This window comes from Mirounga leonina, unplaced genomic scaffold (genome assembly GCF_011800145.1).
Source record: "Mirounga leonina isolate KUSES-001 unplaced genomic scaffold, KU_Mleo_1.0 Mir_173, whole genome shotgun sequence".
NCBI classification, from domain to species: Eukaryota; Metazoa; Chordata; class Mammalia; order Carnivora; family Phocidae; genus Mirounga; species Mirounga leonina.
The window spans coordinates 77,509,608-77,528,864 of NW_023270447.1; the positions used below are offsets into that span (position 1 = coordinate 77,509,608).

The 19,257-nt window shown below is 54.4% G+C and overlaps 1 protein-coding gene across 2 annotated transcripts in view; it reads right to left on the bottom strand.

Annotated features, from left to right (window-relative positions):
• The window catches only part of EPHB2 (EPH receptor B2), a 124,581-nt gene that overhangs the window by 100,579 nt on the left and 4,745 nt on the right, over positions 1-19,257 (bottom strand). The window lies entirely within an intron of this gene.

Genomic DNA, 19,257 nt, shown 5'->3' on the forward strand with positions numbered 1-19,257 from the left:
GACCCCTGAGGATCTGGGTAAAGGACACTCTTGAGCCTACAGCTCACTACCCCACCCCATCCAGGCAGGGGCAGGTGGTCCCCTTAGGGCCTGAGGGAAGAAGTGGAGAAGGGTGTGGGGAAGGGGTAAGGCTAGGAGAGTGGAGTCAAGATGGAGAGACTGAGGACAGTCAGATGATACAGCAAGAAGGGCAGACGGAGGACTAGACCAGAAGGTGGATCAAGGCAGACAGCAAGGAGGAGAGAAGAGAGAACACAGAAGAGTAGGGGAAGGAAGGACCAAAGGAGGGAGGAGGGAAGAAGAAGGCAGGAAGGGGAGGAGTCGAGTTCAGAGGGAGTGGCAGGGGGGTGCTGCTGTGGGAAGGGCTGGCAGGCCAGGGCTGAACCCAGAGAGGCCCACTCCGAGCTGGGGGTGGGGGGTGGGACGAGGTCCCTCGAAGGTTGTCACTGGAGCTGCTATCCTAGCCTGAGGCACCAGCTGGGAGGAAGGCTGGGAGCGGGTCTGTGCGGCTGCATGTGTGTGTTTCAGGGTATGCATGTGTATCTCAGGCTCAGGCAGGTGGGGGAAGCACACGGGGGTGTCTTCTCTTGCTCTCTTGAGTCCACATGCCCTTCTCATTTTGTATTCACAACAACCGAGCTGAAAGATTAATTCATATTTAATATAACCTTCACTGGCAGGATGGGGGTTGGCATAGTTTATGATTTTGAAAAAAGGCACCAGGTAAGGAAGAATCGATCAACTGATTGATGTTTTTTTTTTTTTTTTAAAGATTTTATTTATTTATTTGAGAGAGAGAATGAGAGAGAGAGAGCACATGAGATGGGGGAGGGTCAGAGGGAGAAGCAGACTCCCCGCCGAGCAGGGAGCCCGATGCGGGACTCGATCCCGGGACTCCAGGATCATGACCTGAGCCGAAGGCAGTCGCCTAACCAACTGAGCCACCCAGGCGCCCTGATTGATGTTTTATCCACCCACCCACCCACCACTCACTCACTGAGCACCCACTATGCCCCAGCCACCATGCTGGGGTGAGAGCACCCAAACCACAAACCCAGTATACTCAGATCTCCACTGACTGCCACAGCTTGGAGCGGTGGGAGAGGTTCGTGGGGGCTCTGAGCTTTAATGCTGGGTCCATAAATCAACATGCTCTGTCAGTCTGGGCAAGTCCCTTGACCTCTCTGAACCCATTTTCTCACTTGTTACACCGGGTGGCGATTCCTGCCCCCTGGGGTTGGTGTGGGATGAGGCGATAGTGCAGGTAAGGGGCTTGGCTAGACAAATGTTGGTCCTCTAATACTGTGCTCTCAGGCGCTGTGGCCTCCTAACCACTACGACTGGCCAGGGACCACCTGGGGACTCCCCTGGCTCTCCAGTCCCACCCTGTGGTGATCCTTACCGAGGATGCTGAGCATCCAGAAGCTGCCACATCTGTCAGGCTGGGGAGGCGGCCACAGCTGTGCAGCCCCGCTGGAGTGCTGGGGTGGGAGGTGGGTCAGCCCTACCTAGCCCAGGCAGCTGTGGAATGATGGGGACGGGGGTGGGCAGGTGCCCCACCCTGGGAAGCCCCACACCTGCCCTGCCTCTCAGGCCTGTAATATCCAGGGTTTCCTCAAGCTATTTCTGCTTGTCCTCTAGGTCTTAGCTCAAGTGTCCCTTCCTCCAGGAAGCCCTCTGGGACTCCCAGGCTGAGTCTGGTCTCATCCCCACCCTCTAGGCCTCCTTGTGGGTTCTCATAGTCCCAGCTCCCCCGTTCACACCCTCCATCCTCTGGACATCAAGGTCTTGTCTTTCCTGGTCTCTCTCCACTAAGAGCTCCTGGAAGCAGAGACCATGTTGGATCTCTCCCCTGTGTTCAGGCCCCGCAAGAGGCCCAGCACACCATAGGCTCTGGCCATTTCCAGAGGTGCTGGGGCATTTGCTGGTCATGGGCAGAGGGCCAGATCATATTCTGTCTGGTGCTCCTGGGGACAGGGATGAGGCTGCTGCTTTCCCTGATGGCCAAAAATCCACTTCCTCATATACCATATCCCTCCTTGGGGAGGGGACATAGGGACTCTCCTTGGGATCAAGAGCTTGGGGGTGGGGTCAGGGTGACATCAGGGTTAGGGATAGGGAATAAGGAATTCCAGCTCTGCCCTGACTGGCCTCATTTTCCTTAGCTGTAAAGCAGGAGGGAAACTTCCCGGTGGTGGGTGGAGAAGGGCAGGGTCTTGGTCTTAGCCTCGAGGCCATGCCAAGGAGTGGCTTGTGGTGGCCCTCTCTTTAGATATCATCTTTCATTGGCTGTCCCCTTCCCATTACTTGGGATCCCTCCCCCCATGTAAAGTATTTAGCAAAAGAAACTTCTAGGGGCGCCTGGGCGGCTCAGTCGTTAAGCGTCTGCCTTCGGCTCAGGTCATAATCCCAGGGTCCTGGGATCGAGCCCCACATCGGGGTCCCTGCTCAGCGGGGAGCCTGCTTCTCCCTCTCCCACTCCCCCTGCTTGTGTTCCCTCTCTCGCTGTCTCTCTCTCTGTCAAATAAATAAATAAAATCTTAAAAAAACCCCCAGAAACTTCTAGACAATAGCCCATCTTCTCAATCACATCGACCGTGAAAGCCTCTCCTAGGTGGATATTCTGGTATCGTCCCCCACAGTAGGGAGACCCAAGCTTGGTGGCCAGCTCTTCTCCAGTCTAGCTTTGGGCCTTGACCCTCCAGGCCCCAAATGGGGAACCAAATGGCCCAACTGGACCCTCACTTCCCCAAGCACCCCCTACAGGTCAGGGTGGCCACTCCTTACCGAGCCAGCTTGCCTCCCACCTCCCTTCCCCCCTCATCCCCCAGCTGGATTCCGCACTGAGCAGTGGGGACGTGACATTCACCAGCGTCACTTCTGGTCCCATCTGCAGAGCACCCCCCACCCCCACCCCGGCAGCTAATCCCCACAAAGCCCAGCGCAGGGCCCGGCATGACAAGCAGGCCCTGCGTGCCTGCAGCTCTAGCGGGCGTGCTCAGAGGGGCCGAGGCGGGATTCGGCGCGGCTGTCACTCTCTCTGTCCGCTCCTCTAATTGGATTCCCAACACGCAGAGGTCAGCAGAAACGCTGGAGAGAAGAGAATCAAAGGGAAGGGGCATTGGGGAGATAAAGAGAGGCATTCTTCCTGGGCCACAAAGACCGCAGCTCGAGGGGTGGGGGGGCCCCATCTGGAGGGGGAAGGGGCAGGGAGAGCCCGAGCAGGCGGCACTGGGCGGTGGAGACCACACGGGCTTGCTTTCCTCCAGCCTGGTGCTTCCTCACCTCACTCACACAGTGCTTGGCTTGTGCACCATCCTGCCCCCCGTGGGGGTCTGGGCATCCTTCAAGGCCTGGCCTCTTACTCCTGCCCACTCTAGGAAGTGTTCTTGGAATGTGACAGGAAGGCTCGGGAGATGGATGGACCTGGGTCCCCATTCTGGCTAGCCACCTGCTGCCCCCTGTGGGGTTCAGGCAAGTCCTCGCAATTTTCTGGCCTCAGTTTCCTCCTTCGTGGGATGAGGATAATACCAGCTGCCACAGAGGGCAGTGGCCAGTGACATGAGTGACATAGAAGTGACATTAGCCCAGTCCTTGGCACACGTGTGCCCTTCCTTCTCTTATAGAAGAACCATGGCTCCTCCACTGGCCTGTCCAGGACCCGCCTGGCTTTGGGGTATTGTGTAGACACAGCCTCTCTCCCAGGAAGAAGGAGAAAGTGCTGCGTAAACATAACACCCGAGGAGACAGATGTGAGAGGAATGACAATCCCCAGCCTGGGCGAGGGCTTCGTCATCAGGCCTTTTCCACCCTCTTTGGCAGACAAGAAACTCTGGGCTCCGGGAAGTGAAGGGAAGTGCCCGAGGCCAGCCAGTTGGAAAACAGCCCCAGATGAAGACCCTGACCCCATCCCAGCACTCTCACCGAAAGCCCCCAGGGTCCCCCATGCTTTCCCGTGAATGATAAGCACGTTCTGCATATCCGTGTTGTCTGCACAACCAGCGGGGGAGGCGGGCAGGCCGGCCTTGCTACAAAACGGGCCCTGTTTGCTCTAAGAACATTGCAACTGCTGACTTTGGTTCATGAAAGAGACATGAAGAGGACCTCAAAGGAATTTCTAAGAGACAGAAAATCAATGGCCCTGACATCCTGGCCCCCAGAAAGTGTGTGTGTGTGTGTGTGCGCACGGTCTGCTAGTTGATCCAGTGTATGCACACACACACACACACTCACAAATACTCACTTTCAAGTGCATGTACCCCTGGCTTCTGGCTGGATCTCCCGTGGGCGGGTGTGCACAAATGCACACATACCTATCTGATGACCCAGGACACACACACCCAAGAACACAGGCAGGGACCCTCACGTGCAAGGATGGATGCACACACTTGTTTGATGTGGCACACACATTCCTTTACACAAACCGGTCCAGCTGATCCAGCACACGCATGAGTGTGCGCCCCCCTGCACACACACATGCTGGGGCAGGTCAGGGAGACAGAGAAACACACAAACACAGGGGCAGTAATGGCTTGCAGTGGGCCCCAGGGTGACCTGCTTGGACAAGAGCCTGTACATGTCCCACCCGTGAAATGTATGCACCTGCTCATACGTCCAGAAATGTTCCAGCCATACACGTGGATGTTGGGTCAGCGGGTGCACTTGTACACAGGCAGATACAAAAACACACCGACAGCAGGCCCAGCAAACACTCTCATACACCGAATGGGGCCGGCACACACACACACACACGCACGCACACACACACACACGCACACGCACACACATACACACGCATGCATGCACATGCACGCACACACACGCATACATGCACACACATGCACGCACACACACATGCATGCACGCACACACACACGCATGCACACACACACACACGCACGCACACACACACGTACATGCATGCACACATGCTGGGATGCTCCGCACTGACCCAGCATGTGTGTACGCACACCACTCCCAGGCCTCCAGGGAGCTCCCACAGACAGACAGTTCTGACAGCAGGGTGTGGGGGGAGGGCAGCAGCCCAGGGCTGGGGTTGCCAGGGATACGGATGCGGGGTTCCCAAAGCTGCACGGCCGCCCAGGCAGCGCAAAAAGGCCAGCGACCACTCTTAGGTCTTGAAAATGTTGCTAAACAGATGGCAACACCTTTAAGGGAAGAAACTTGAGTTTGGTTTCCTAGAAGAAGCCAGGGTAACATGAGGCTCTGGGCCAAGAATTTGCTGAGGACATAGGGACAGAGGTGAGCAGAGCTCTGATGGCCCCCAAGGCCCACCCAGCCCACTGCCCATGTGTCACTGCATAATAGGTTATGGGGCCTTACTTGCTGTGTGGCCTGGAGCAAGTCACCTGCCCTCTCTGAACCTTACTTTCCTCCTCCGTAAAAGGGGTTGGTAAAAGCCCTGAGGGTTTAGATGGCAAGTTCCAGGCACTGACCCCATGCTGCCTACTGGGTGCTGTGCCCAAAGCTCTACTTTCATTATCATTGAGTCCTCACGACTTCGCAGGTAACATTCCATTTATTATTATACCCACTTTATAGATGAGGACATCAAGGCTTTGGGAAGTGAGTCACCTGTCCAGGGTCACAAGGGTAGTCAATGTTGGAGCCAGGATTTGCACCTGGGCAGCTGGCTCTCAGCTCTGTTGCTACACCCTCCCGGCGGGCAACGTGGGGTCATTATCCTCATGTCACAGATGGTCACAGCTGCCCTGCTGGCCTCACCTGAGGCACCATGAGGACCAGGCATTGCAGGACCAGAGGCTGTTAGCACATCGGAGTCGGTCTATAGGTGGTGACGTGGACCCCCAGAGGCAGGACGGGAGGGCGTTGCTCTGCTAGGAACCCAGGGCAGGGGGGGCAAAGCCCAAATTTCGACCCAGGCACCCTGACTCTGAGCTGCGCCTGTGCTGCTCAATAAAAGTACCCTGTCTGGTTAAAATGATGCCATTCCACAAGTACATATGAGGCACCTGCTGTATGCCCAGACTTGCTCGTAACCGAGAGGGCATTATCAACCAGCCCCTGCCCCCTGGGATATGGACACGCAGCTTGTGCTCCAGGAGCTCTGCCAGGGCACTGACGGGTGCCCCCCTGAGAAACATTCCTTCCTAGAGCAAGAGCACCCCCTCCCCTCCCATGTCTTCTGAGCTCCCTTAACTCCTCTGAGCCTCTCCCGAACCCTGTGAAGCTGGGACCGCAGGCCCCATTTAACAGCGAGGAAGCTGTGGTTCTGACCCACTGAGTCAGGTAGCAAGTTCGGGGCCAGAACCCACAACCAGGAGAGACTTGGGGTGCTGGGCGCCTCCTCCCTGTCTCTTCCAGGTCTCTGTCCTCACAGACCTGGGCACACGGTGGGCTCCCCCAAGCTCCTGGAGAGAGATGGGCACCCCAGCAGGCTCTGTGCAGGGAGGGCAAACGCTGTCAGGCGGGCGCAGGCAAGGGAGTGGGGGGCCGGAGTGACATTTGGTGAAGTAAGAACACGAGTAAGATGGGAAGATGCTCTCTGAGGCCCCCAGCCCCGAGAAGGATTTGGGATTTTTTTTTTTTTAAGATTTTTTATTTATTTATTTGAGAGAGAGAGAATGAGAGAGAGAGCACATGAGAGAGGGGAGGGTCAGAGGAAGAAGCAGACTCCCTGCCGAGCAGGGAGCCCGATGAGGGACTCGATCCAGGGACTCCAGGATCATGACCTGAGCCGAAGGCAGCCGCTTAACCAACTGAGCCACCCAGGCGCCCAGGATTTGGGATTTTATGGGAAATGCTGAGTATCAAGGATAAGGACCCTCCATCCATGCCTAGAAACATCTGTCCTAACAACAGACAGACCCGCTGGGCATTCTGGCCATGGTGATCCCCCCCAGAGCCCACCGGAGGTGGTAGGAAGAAGCCCAGCCTCACCAAGGGTCTTTGCTAGTACATCTAGTCTCTGAGACGGGGTGGGTGGGCTCTGCAGTAAATCTTGAGTAGCTCCTAGGAGCTGGCACTACTCTAGGAAGTGGACACAGTGGTGGATAAGACAGAAATGCCTGTCCTCAGGGAGTGCACATTCTGGCTGGGAGAGACAAGTAGTAAAGGAACAAGCAAGTGAGCACACAGTATGTCTGATGGGGATAAGGCTCATGGAGAGAAATGAAGCAGGGAGGAGGGCAGGATGTACATAACCACGTGTGTATACACAGGTGCACTCTTTTCAACACTAGGGCAATGGGGGGTCTTGGTGAGAAGGTGACATTTGGGCAGAGACCTGAAGGTGAGAGGGATAGCTGACAAAAGAACATTCCAGGCAGAAGAAACCACCGAGGAGACCCATGTCTCTGGAGTGGAGAAGGAAAGAGGGAGATCTGTCAGAGAGACAGAAGGGAGGGACAGCTCTGTAGGGCCTTGTGGGCCATTTTTAGGACCTTGGCTTTTGCTCAATGTAAGATGAGGGGCCTCGGGGGTTCTGAGCAGAGGAGAGGTATGATGCCCCTAATTTTTAGATGGAGCTCTGGCTGCAGGGCAGAGAGGATACTGTAGGGGGCAGGGGGGAATTAGGATGGAGATGTCCAGGAGGTAGTTGGGTACGTGAGTCTGGCTTCAGAGATGGGGTCCAGGCTGGGATAAGCCCAGAGAGGGCATCTGAAGCCAGGGGCCTAGACAGAATTACCCAGAGACAGGAGAGAGAAGAGGAGGCCAAGGACTCAGCACTGGGTCTTTTGAGGTGATGATGAGCTGGAACGGGCTACCCAGAGAGGCAGCAGGGATGCCAAGAGACAGCGAGGGCCCAGAAGACGCAGTGGTCACTTTGTCAAAGGCTGCTGGGAGGTCAGGGAAGCTGAGGCCTGGGAACTGACCCCTGATTGGTGACACGGATGTTACTGGTGGTTCTGATTTTGAGCAGTTTTTTTTTTTTTTTTAAAGATTTTATTTATTTATTTTAAAAAGAGAGAGAGAGTACAAGCGGGGGCGGGGGCGGGGGGAGCGGCAGAGGGAGAGGAAGAGGCAGAGAATCCCAAGCAGACTCTGTGCTGAGCCCGATGTAGGGCTCGATCCCACAACTCATGAGATCATGACCTGAGTGGAAACCAAGAGTTGGATGCTTAACCGACTGAGCCACCCAGCCGCCCTGATTTTGAGCAGTTTTAAAGGAATGATGGGGCAGAGGCGTGACGTGAGTGGGTTCAAGAGAGGCCCTGGAACAGGACTGAGCTGCACAGATGGGGGGCTGGGAGGGTCAGTGCCTGAGCACCAGGGTCCAAGAGGCCTGGCAACTGGCCATGGTCCCAGTTCTGACCCTTCCCTGCTGTGAGCCTGGGGCAGCTCACTCCACCTCCCTGAGCCTTAAAGTCCTCATCTGAAGAGTGGGGGTAAGACCCTCTTACTTCCTAGGTTGTTAAAAATCAAACGAAGAATTGTGAGAACATTTTTCTGACAATGAAACACTGTACACATATTTCAGGGGGAAAGAGGACCAGTTTTGGATTTCATTTCTGGCTCATCATCCATTAGCTGTGTGATCCTGGGCTAGTTTTTCTTAACCTCTCTGAGCCTCCACTTCCTCCTCTCTAAAAACGAGAATATTGACCGTAGCCAACTTCTGGGGCCTGTAAGGATTCAGTAAAGTATCATACACCAAGCCTGGGGCCTAAGCCTAATGACTAGCAGGTGGTTCTACCCACCAAGGTGTGTCCCTTCTTTCTTGGGCTTTTGTCTCTGTTATTTACAACTGGGGTCTGGCAGGAGGTACAGGGAGCTGAGGTAGGACCCTGATAGGATGCTGGGTCCCTGGACAGGCCATTTCATCTGACATCTTTGGGCGTCAGGTTTCATAACCATGAGGCTATCGATCAGCCGCCGCGGGCCCTTCACTTGAGGGAACAGAGAGGACAGGAGACAAAGTGAGTGTGCTGTTTAGACACCGGTGCAATAGGAGTGTGTGTTTGCAGGCCTGTCGGTTGGCTGGGCAGACAAGTTACCAGGACCGGGAAACAAATCCATGTGATCAAAACAATAGCATCATGCAACCTCCACGGAGCTCCGTGGAAAAAGACTGGAAAGGCTTGGGAGAGACACAAAGAGCCGGACATACCAGACAGGGTAGGAGTCCCAAGGCCAACCCACCTTTCAGGGGAACCCCGGCTGGTCCCCCGGCCATGGATTGGTTCATCAGCAAGGTTGTCAGGAGCAGGTTGTCACCTCTCACCAAACCCACCTCCCCACCCCTCTGCACACAAACCTTGCTTTCTCTGAGCTGCGAGGGACTCCTCCCTGGGGCAGACCACCTGTTCCCACCCAGGATGGAGACTGAGGTCCCCTGTGGTGTTTCAGGCTGTCTCTCTGAACATCTCAGAGACAAGGGTCTCCAAAGGGAGCCCTGCAGCACTGGGTTTTAGTCCCACTTCCACCCCAAAGTGCAGTGTGACCCTGGGAAAGTTAGGTCCTCTCTTGACTTCAGTTTTCCTCGTCTCTAAAATGGCGATAGTAACCTTCGCTTTGCTTCTCTCCTGTGGGTATCATGCAGATCAAAGAATCTCATAGGGTGAGACCAAATGCTATACAAAAGCAGCCTCTAATCTTTTCTGGAACAAGGCAGGGTGTAAGTAAATAAATACTGTACATATGTAAGACATTATAATTACAAATGGCATTTCTCCCCCGAGCTATGGAAAAAAACCCCACCAGTTTGGTAGAGTGTGAAGAATTCTCATTAGGACTTCGGGAGGCCTGGGTTCTGATTCTAGCTCTGTACCTGACAAGGTGAATGAATGTGGGCATCACCCCACCCCCTGCCTGTCCAAAGCCTTGTAGGGATGGAACACATGTTGCTTCTAGAAGGGCTCTGTCAGTTCTGCCGGCGAGGAATTAACAGTATAATGCCCCCCATCTCCCCGGGAAAGCAGTCTGGGGGGGCGGGGAAGGGACTCAGGCTTTGGCAGGCAGGTCAGTTCAAGCCTCTTACCTGCTGTGTGGCCCTGGCCAACTCCTGGAATTCCCCTCTCTGGGCCTGTTCCTCCTCCGAAGTCAAAGTTCATCCCTAAAGGTTCTGAGTAGGGGGAACCCGGGAGAAACAGCAGGATGGGGGCTGAGGACAAAGGGCCCCGGGGAGGGGGTGCCCCAGCAGGGTGGGGTGGAGGCCGGAGTGGGGCCTGTGGGGCCTGAGCCAGCTGCCGCAAAGCAATGAAAATCTCTTAACCACACAGAATTGTTAACGGCTCCCAAATCCTGTTGTACCACAGGCTTAGAAAGGCTTAAACTGTTAAATGCATAAACTTCCTCAATAAACGGGCCTCTCTCGCCAGATGTAAAGGCAGCGGCTGAAGGGAGGGGAGCTTCCCCAGCTGTTTATGGTCTTGCCGGAGGGCTATGGAGACAGCCTGTGACCAAACTGTCCACCTGGTGCCTTCAGGGTCCCCTGCCAGGCCGGGGCGGAGAGAGGACAGCTCTCCAGGGGGGCTCCAGGGGCAGACGGCCCGGGTTCAAGTCCTGTCCCTTCCTAACCGGGTCACCTCAGACGAGCTGCTTACTCTCTCTGGGCCTCAGTCTCCTCTTCTGTAAAACAGAAATGATGATCCCCGACCCCAAGGGGGACTGAGAGTCAGTGAGACCCTGGGTGAGAGAGGCCTGGTCCACAGGAATCTCCTAACAAACATGAGCACTGGGTGCCCGTCACAGAGCCTTTCTGCCACCTGCAAGAGCGGGAGAAATCAGAAGTGGGGGGCACGAGAGTGCACACCTACCTCTGCCACCTCCAAGGAGTGTGACCATTGGCCCCAGTCTACTTCCCACTCCGATGGGGGCGTTCAATAAGATTGGTATGCTGTTAGAGATACAAGGTGAGCATTCGGAAAATGCTGTGTGGGGGCCGACGGGCTCTTCTGTCTGGCCAGAGATTAGCCACAGATGGGTGGGTTTCCCTCCTGGAGGCCTTCTCCCCCTGAGCAGGAGGAGAAGAGACCCCCAGAGACTTCTCCACCCTTGAACCTTTGCCCTGGGACCGCATTCCCCCATGCCCAGCATCTCCATAGGAAAGCACCTTGTCCTTCAAGGCCCAGACACAAGCCTCCCTCTTCCACGCAGAAGACCTTCTAGTTGCCCCAGCGGGGTGGCCCCACAGTCCTGAGCAAGAGTCCCTCCATTGGTTATTTGTCAAACCTTTCACTTCCCCCATCTCAGGCACCCCCCCCCCCCCAAGTAATCTGGGAGGTGAGCAGGACAGAGTACATTCAGGCCTCGCCCCATTCTGGTTAATCAATTGTCCCAGCAGTTGGAGAAAGCCAGGTTCCCATTCTGCCTCCACTGCTTACTGGCCATGTGATCTTGGGCAACAGGCTGACCCTCCCTGGACCTCAGTCTTCTCACGTGTAAAATGGAGCTAATCTTATCAATAGAAGATTCCAAAGATAATAGAGTACAGCATGGAACACAGAGCTGCGCACACAGGAGGGACTGCCCAGTCCCAGCCCTCAGGACTCCTTGCAACCTCTGCCTCACCCAGCCCTTTGACAACATGGAACTAAAAAGCCTGGCAGCCCCTCTAGCCTTCTCCTTTAGCCCAGCATTTCTCCTCTCCCCATCCCCCACCCCTAGTTGGCTGCATTTTGTCTGGGGGTCAGCAAGAGGCCAGAGTTAAAGGTCAGTATCATTTCTGATCATCTTTTTTCTGGACTAATTCCTGCCTTTGGTTCCTTCCATTTTCCAAAGCCCTGGGAAAAGAGCTCCTCCTCCAGGTAGTCTCCCTAGCTTTCCCCTGACTCCCTCCTAAGTGCTCCAAGGCTATAGTTACAGATAGAGCCATCTCCCCCACCCCAGACTGGAAGCTCTAGGAAGGCAAGAAGGGCCTTCATCATCTCTGCAGTCCCCACATCTGGCCCAGGGTCTGGTGCACAGCAGGTCCCTGGGCGGGGGGGGTTGTTATTAGTATCAGGGGCTAAAACTGCTCAATGCTTCTTGCCCAGACCCCTGAGGGAATATGAAGACCATGTCATCCCATGACCTGATATCCAGATCCTTCCATTTGGTTGACTCAGAGAGGAAACTGGGCTGAAGTGGCCCTGCCACCCTTTCTAAGAACACCCACTCTGCCTGCCTCTGGGTCTTTGCACCTCCTCCTCCTCCTCACCTGGCTAACTCCTGCTCCTCGCTTGGCTTCCACTTCAACAGCTTCCCTTCCCGGAAGCCTTCCTCTGAGCACCATGACCCCAGACGATGCTCACCTAGGTGGGTCGCGTGCCTTTGTCTGCTTCTACCTCCACTTTCTGCAGATACATCTGTCGATATCTCTAGACTGGGTGGTCCTTGAGGGCAGGGGCCATGACTGATCTTTCCAAACACCCCAATGCCTGGCACAACACCTGGCATGAGAGGCACTCACTATGTCTTAGCCTCTTGGCCCTCTGTGAAGACATCACTGACCCCTCCAAGAAGCAAAAAAAAAAAAAAAAAAATCAGAAGCTGGTGTTTAGTGAATCCCTGACGGCTGGCTGGTTGGACAGCTGGACCAATGTACAGACAGACGGATGGATGGTTGTACACAAAGATGCTTTGGGAGCATACAGGAAGGAGAAGTGAGGGAAGGGGCACTTCAGTTTTTAAGAGCCAAGAATTGAATAAGCCGAGTGTGTTGGCCAGGTTCCCCATCCAGTCCCCTTCTCAAAAGGCTGGCCTGTGTGGTCTCAGGCCTGGCCTGAGCCTGGGGCTTTGGAGGGGGTGTCTGTTAGCCCTCCCCCTCCCCTAGCTGGGCGTCTTCACCCTGCCCTTGAAGAGATGCATCAGAACTTCTGTGTGGGGGTCTGGGCCTCTCCTCCCACCCACCCAGCATTCCAACCCTCACACCCTTTCCCCAGCCAGCATAGGCCCTGCCAGCTGGCGGCCTCCCTCCTCCTCACCCCAAGACTGACCGCACCCTACCCCACGGACTTGCCAGATGCATCTGGGCCACTGGTCCAGCCTCTATGGGGAGGGCTGGAGCTGAGAGCATGGTAGGAAGGAGGCCACCCCAAGCGTGGCCCAGAGCCTAACCCTGAAGGCCCAGAGACATCCCTGGGCCTCTCCCTACCTTGGCTGAAAATAAAGCGGAAAATAAAGTGACAGGCAGAATATCTCCTGCTGGTGAGCATGTGGGGAAAGAGGCAGTCTGGAAGTCTGCTGCCAGGAGGGTACCCGGGGCCGTGCCTTTTTGGGGGGTACCTTGGCATTGTGCATCAAACCTCTAAAAAACATACCTACCCTTTGACCCCACAATTCCACATCTGGAAACATATCTACTCAAATACCAGGAATAGTGCACAAAAATTCAGGGACAATGACATGCATCCTGGCACTTGTTAAGATAGACAGTGAAAAATGGCCAGCAATCTACGTGTCGATCAACAGAGGATTGGTAAATAAAGTATGACACATCTTTCCTATGGAATTCCAAGAGCCTTCCAAAATGATGCTGGTGATCTCACATGACATGGGAAAGTGTCCACAAAATATTAATCAGTCAAAAACCCTTGTGTATTTTTAGCGGGAAGTTCACTTTTTCTTTAAACATAATCAATATGTGTAAATACACCCAGAAGGATCTCCACCAGCCTGTTGACAGTGGCTATCTCTGGATGATTTTAATTTTCTCCTTTTTGCTTCTCAGTAATTTCTAAAGATTCAACAACAAACCTACATTGCTTTTGTGATAAGAAAAAGTTTTTTTTTTCCCTCAAAATAAAAAGCTCATCAGAGACCAAAAAAACCCAAAAACAAACCCAGACATTCACAGCAGAAGACAGTTTTGGTAGAAGTCCCTGTTCTTATTTTTATAACACTTCTCTAGGTATCTTCTCATTTACTCTGCTCGGCAGCCTTTGTGTTTATCCTGTTTTACAGATGGAAAACAAAGGCTGGGAGAGTATCAGTTGCTTGCCCAAGGTCACACAGTTAGGCAGAGCTGGGGTTTGAAACCAGGTCTCCAAGGCCAAGGTCAAGGAGAGACCATGGCTGTGGGAGGAGAGCAGGGCTGGGGGCTGCCAAGCAGGGCAGGGTGGAGGAGAGGGAGAGGCTGTGAGAAGCCCAGCAGCTGGGAACTGGGAGTCTAAGCTAGAGCAAGAGGATCAACATGTGCGTGCAACCGCCCCCCACCCCCGGGCCCCTCCCCACTGGCTCGCAGCCCCTCTCCCTGTCCAAGCTAAATATTAAAAAATCCCATTACGCCCCAACAGCACACAGCAATCAGGATCGCTGTGGAGCTGCCTCCAGATCGGTTATAGATGCGGGTCTGCTGTTGGGAGAGAGGAGGGCAGGGCCCCCAACGGGGGTTAGGATGGGAATCTGATGGGCAGGGGCAGAGCAGGGGCTGAGCTAGGGAAGGACAGACCAAGAGAAATAGGGCTACGGAGACAAACTTGGAGACACTGAGGCAGAGGCACCTTCCCAATCGAGCCCATGAACATCTGGAAAGAGTCAGACAGACTTGAGCTTGGGGGGAGCCACTGCTGCAGAGGAGGAATTCCAGGCCCCCCCCCAGCAGATCTGCTGGCAGTGAACCCCAGTGGGGACTGTGATGCTGAGGAGACTGGGGACTTGGGGAGGAGAGGGGGCCAGAGTTCTTCTGAAGAAAGTCCCCAGAGTCCCTCACCTGGCAGCTGTATGGCCAGTGCAGGTCCTGATCAGGCGCCCAATAAAAAGTGAACGGATGCCTGAGTAGGGAGAAGTCATACCTTGACACCCACCCCCGGTAAGGCACAGGACACCCACCAAACACACCCTCTACTATCGTACCTCGGGGCCATTATTCATGCAGTTGGTTCTTTGACCTACAATGACCTCCCTCCCTTCACCATCCAAATCCTACTCACTCTTCAGGGCCTAATTCAAATGCCACCTCCTCCGTGAAGCCTTCCTAGGCCTCCAGTCAGAAAAGATGCCTTCTTTCTCATATTCTCAAGGTGCTTTGACTGGATATAATTCATTTCTGGAAGGACCACACTCTGCTGCCTTCTCCATGTGTCCAAGTGCCCTGCTCACCCAGGAGCCAATGAGCCAAACCCTGCATCTCAGGTGCTCTCCTCCAGCCTTCCCAGGGTGGCCACTGTCAGCTCAAATGACACTTCTTCCAAGAAGCCTTCCCTGGTCCACCTGGCTAAAGCGAGTCTTCCTTTGACCTCTGTTGCTGCATCTTTTCCCCCCTTTCATTCATCATAGCTTTAACTATTTTATTTATCTGCTCACTAATTTTTTCCCTCCATCTACTTCTGTCCTCCGACTCAGACTAAAAACTCTGAGAGGGCAGCGAACGTTGGTATGTGCCTGGCTCATAGATGGTACTCAATACATACAGATCTGCCTCGACTGACCATGGGGTTATGTCCTGATAAACCCACCATAAGTTGAAAATATTGAGTGGAAGAGTCACTTAATACCCCTAACCTCCCAAACATCAGTTCTTAGCCTAGCATACCTGAAGCGTGCTCAGTTGAGCAACATCGTCTAACACAAAGCCTGTTACAACTCATGCAATTTATTGAATACAGTACTGAACGTGGACAAAAGACGGGTCACGTGGGTGCAGAAGGGATGCACGTGTCACCTGTTTACCCCCCTGCTCACGTGGCTGACTGCCCAGCATAAGGAGAGAGTATCCTGTCACCAGCCCAGGAAAAGATCAGAATTCAAACTCTGAAGTACGGTTTCTGCTGAATATGCATTACCGTGGCAACGTACCGTTGGAACGTTGAAAAATGACAAGTCAGACCGCTGTAAGCCAAACCACTGTAAATCGGGGACTGTCTGTATTGGCTGGAGGGCCAAATGGCACACAGAGGGTATGTAATACATGCTTGTTGAGAGGTTGACTGGCATCTCCAGGCCCCTCCCTTCCCCACTATCCCTAGCACACTGTTGGCACCGGAGGAAGTTGGTCAGATTTCATCGGTGTAGCCTACAGTTTTGGGAAACGCTCAGGGCGCTGGGAACTCCTGGCCCTTCATTAGCCGCCCTGCCCACCCCTGGGATGGCTGTGCCACTCCTGTGAGGACTCACCTACTCGCCATCTGTCAGGTAGACTTTATCCAGTTATCTTCTCAAATTTGTATTAACGAAGCAATGGATTTTTTCCTATCAAATTATGTTTCAATATTTTTCTAAAGATTTTATTTATTTATTTGACAGAGTGAGAGCACGAGTGGGCAGGAAGCGCAGAGGGAGAGGGAGAAGCAGACTCCCCACTGAGCCAGGAACCTGACGTGGGGCTCAATCCCAGGACCCTGGGATCGTGACCTGAGCCGAAGGCAGACGCTTAACTGACTGAGCCACCCAGGTGCCCATTACGTTTCAGTATTAAATGGATCTTTCCAAACCACACTCTCCCAGAGATTCTGCTAACAACCCTTCCATTCCTTAGGGTGGATGCTCTCTGGGGTGGTGGTGGCGGGGGGGGGGGGGGGGGCTGGGCCCGTGCTCAACCATCTGGCCCTGAGTCCTGTTTGTCTGACTGACGGTATGTTACCACATCACGTGTAAAAGCTAATGGTCCTGTTACAGAAGCATGAGGGCTGCTTGTTTAAAAGTGTTGATTCTTGGCTCCATCTCAGAACCACAGAATCAGACCTGGGGGAGATGTCTGCACCAGACCCAGGAATCTGCATTTTAACGAACTTCCCGGTAGATGCTGAGGCAGAGTCAAGGTCGAGAATCCCTGAGCTGGAGACAGAGAAAGCACTCTGTCAACCACCACTCCTCCATACCCCAGGCCAGCAGGAGCGGTGCCTGTGGGACCTGGGCTGGAGCAGCCCCACATCTGGGCGGCTGCAACATAGGCCACAGCATGAGCTGGTGTCCTTCTGGCTTCCTGAGCTCATTAATCACAACCGGACTGGCCTCCACTCACACCCAGTGGCTGGCTGGGCCTGGGCCTGGGGCAGGCAGGCCAGAGGTCCAGGGAGGTGGGTCGGAGGGGGCCAGGGCCTACTCGCGAGGAGAAGCTCAGCCTTGGAGAACCTGCCTGTGCCAGGCAATCTCTCTGATGGCCCCGGTGACCCCAGCTCCTGGCACTCACACCCCATGTAACGTAATTCCCTCTCCTGGAGTGGGGCCTGAACTGTGTGACGGGCTTTTAACAAAGAGAATACGGCAGAAGCGATGAGATGTCACTTTTGAGATGAAGTCATAAAAAGATTATGGTTTCTGTTGTGGGTGCTCTCTTGACCTCTCTCAGGTCAGTCGCTCTGGGGGAAGCCACTGCCCACGTGAGTCCCTGTGGCGAGGGACTAAAGCCTGCAAACAGCCATGTGCGTGAATGTGGAAGCAGACCCCACCCCAGCACTGCCATCAGATGATACTGCAGCCCCAGGAGAGACCTTGCACCAGAGGTACCTGCCCTGAGCCATACCTGGATCCCTGACCCTCAGACACTGAGATTACAAATGCTTGTTGTTTTCAGCTGCGACATTTTGGGGTGACTTGTTGGGCAACAACGGGTAACTAATGTACCTCTTCATCTGGGCCCCATCCAGGGACAGCTCCTCCTCCATCGCTCCCTGAGCCCTTAGCCACGGTCATGCCAGACACTGTACTAGTCCCCCCAGTGGGACGTGCTGCTTCACGTCCCCAGATCCTTGCAGATCCCTCCTCTGGAAGGCCGGGGCCACCTAGTCAACATATCCCTCTCTCAGGACTCAGCCCCAGTGTCACCTCCTCTGTGTCACCTCCCCCACCTCCCTCCACCAATCCGCCCAGCCCAGGTGGTTCCAGTCAAAGCCAGTCAAAGGCATTCCCTCCTTTTTTCACTTACAGCCTGTCCCCCCGCTAGACGGTGGCTCCTAGAAGGCTGCGCCACAGTCACGTTCTTCTGTCCTACCTGATGTTCCGCACAGGTCTGACACGGAGCAGGCACGGGTGAGGTTTGATGAGCGAATAAATAATGAGCAACAAGTGACTGATTCTGCCCCCATGGCCTGCCACCTCCCAAGGCTGTGCTCTTTTTACACTTAAGTACAGAAAACCAGCTCTGTTATCCTCCCCCAGAAACCAGCCTTTTTTCCCAATGCCCCTGACTCTTTTCCAGGACCATCACCTCCACACAAGCTGGAATTCCCTCCTTCCTCTTTCTAGCCCGTGTGCTCACGCCATTCTTGACATCCCTTGATCCTAGCACTGTGGGTGGCCCGGCCAGACAGCCACCATCTCTCGAGAGCACGGCTACAGCTGTCCCACGGGCCGCTCCTCCTCTCTTGGGCACCCCCGTTTATCCTCCTGGGGACCTCTAAAATGCTGCTTAGAGCATAGAAGGGGGAGCCACGGGGACAGTGGACATGACAGCATTTTATAAAGGGTAGGATCACTGCGGCCACCTCAGGCCACACGGTGACTGGCACCTCAGGAACCCTAGAATTGGGTCCAAACTCTTAGCCTGGCATTTGGAGGACCCCCAGGATCTGATCCCAAGTACTTGTACCCAAGTGGTACAAGTAGGCTTTAAATCACCATCCAGCTCACACCGTGGAGTACTTGCACCAGGCCAGGCTTCGTACACATCACATCTCATTTGGTTAACATTTATTAAACTCCTACTGCGTACTACAAGCCATTTAAGTGCTTTACAGCCTTGAATTGTTGAGTCTTCACAAATGCCCTAAGAAAGAGGGTTTCATGCGCAGCCCAAGACAGACAGCTAATAACAGGCAGGGCTGGGATTTGAACCCAGGTCTGTCTACCTTCTCAGGTTTCTTACCACCACGCAGTCCCTCTTACAAACTTATGTTTGCCAACCACCTTCACGATTGTTTGCCACAATCAAACAGCACCTGCATTATTGCTTACTTAGGACTTCTCCTTAAATCACCCCAAACGGTGCGGTGGCTAAGGGGTGGACTTGGAATCACACTACCTGGATGAGACTCCTGGCTCCCCCACTTAACTCTCAGCCCCAGGAGAGACCTTGCGGAGACAGGGTCTGTGTCTCCCCTCTAGCCAGACGACCCACGGGGCTGAGCCCCATCTCCCCCACCTGACTAGCATCAGAGAACCCTTTATGAGCCTCAACTTCTTCCTGTAAAATGGCACCATCCCTCCCAGGGTTCTTGTGAGGAGTAGTAAGTTAGACATACAGAGTGCTCAGCACATAGTACGAGTGGCCGTCAGGAGGCCTGGCTTGTGGCGGGCCTGAGCATCCCCCTGCTCCTTGCATCGGAAGGAAGTGCGTGACTCGCCTGGGCCGCTGAAGTGTGCAGGGGAGTGGTGCGTGCGCTGCGGCAGGCAGAGCTCGGGAGCCAGCATGCCATC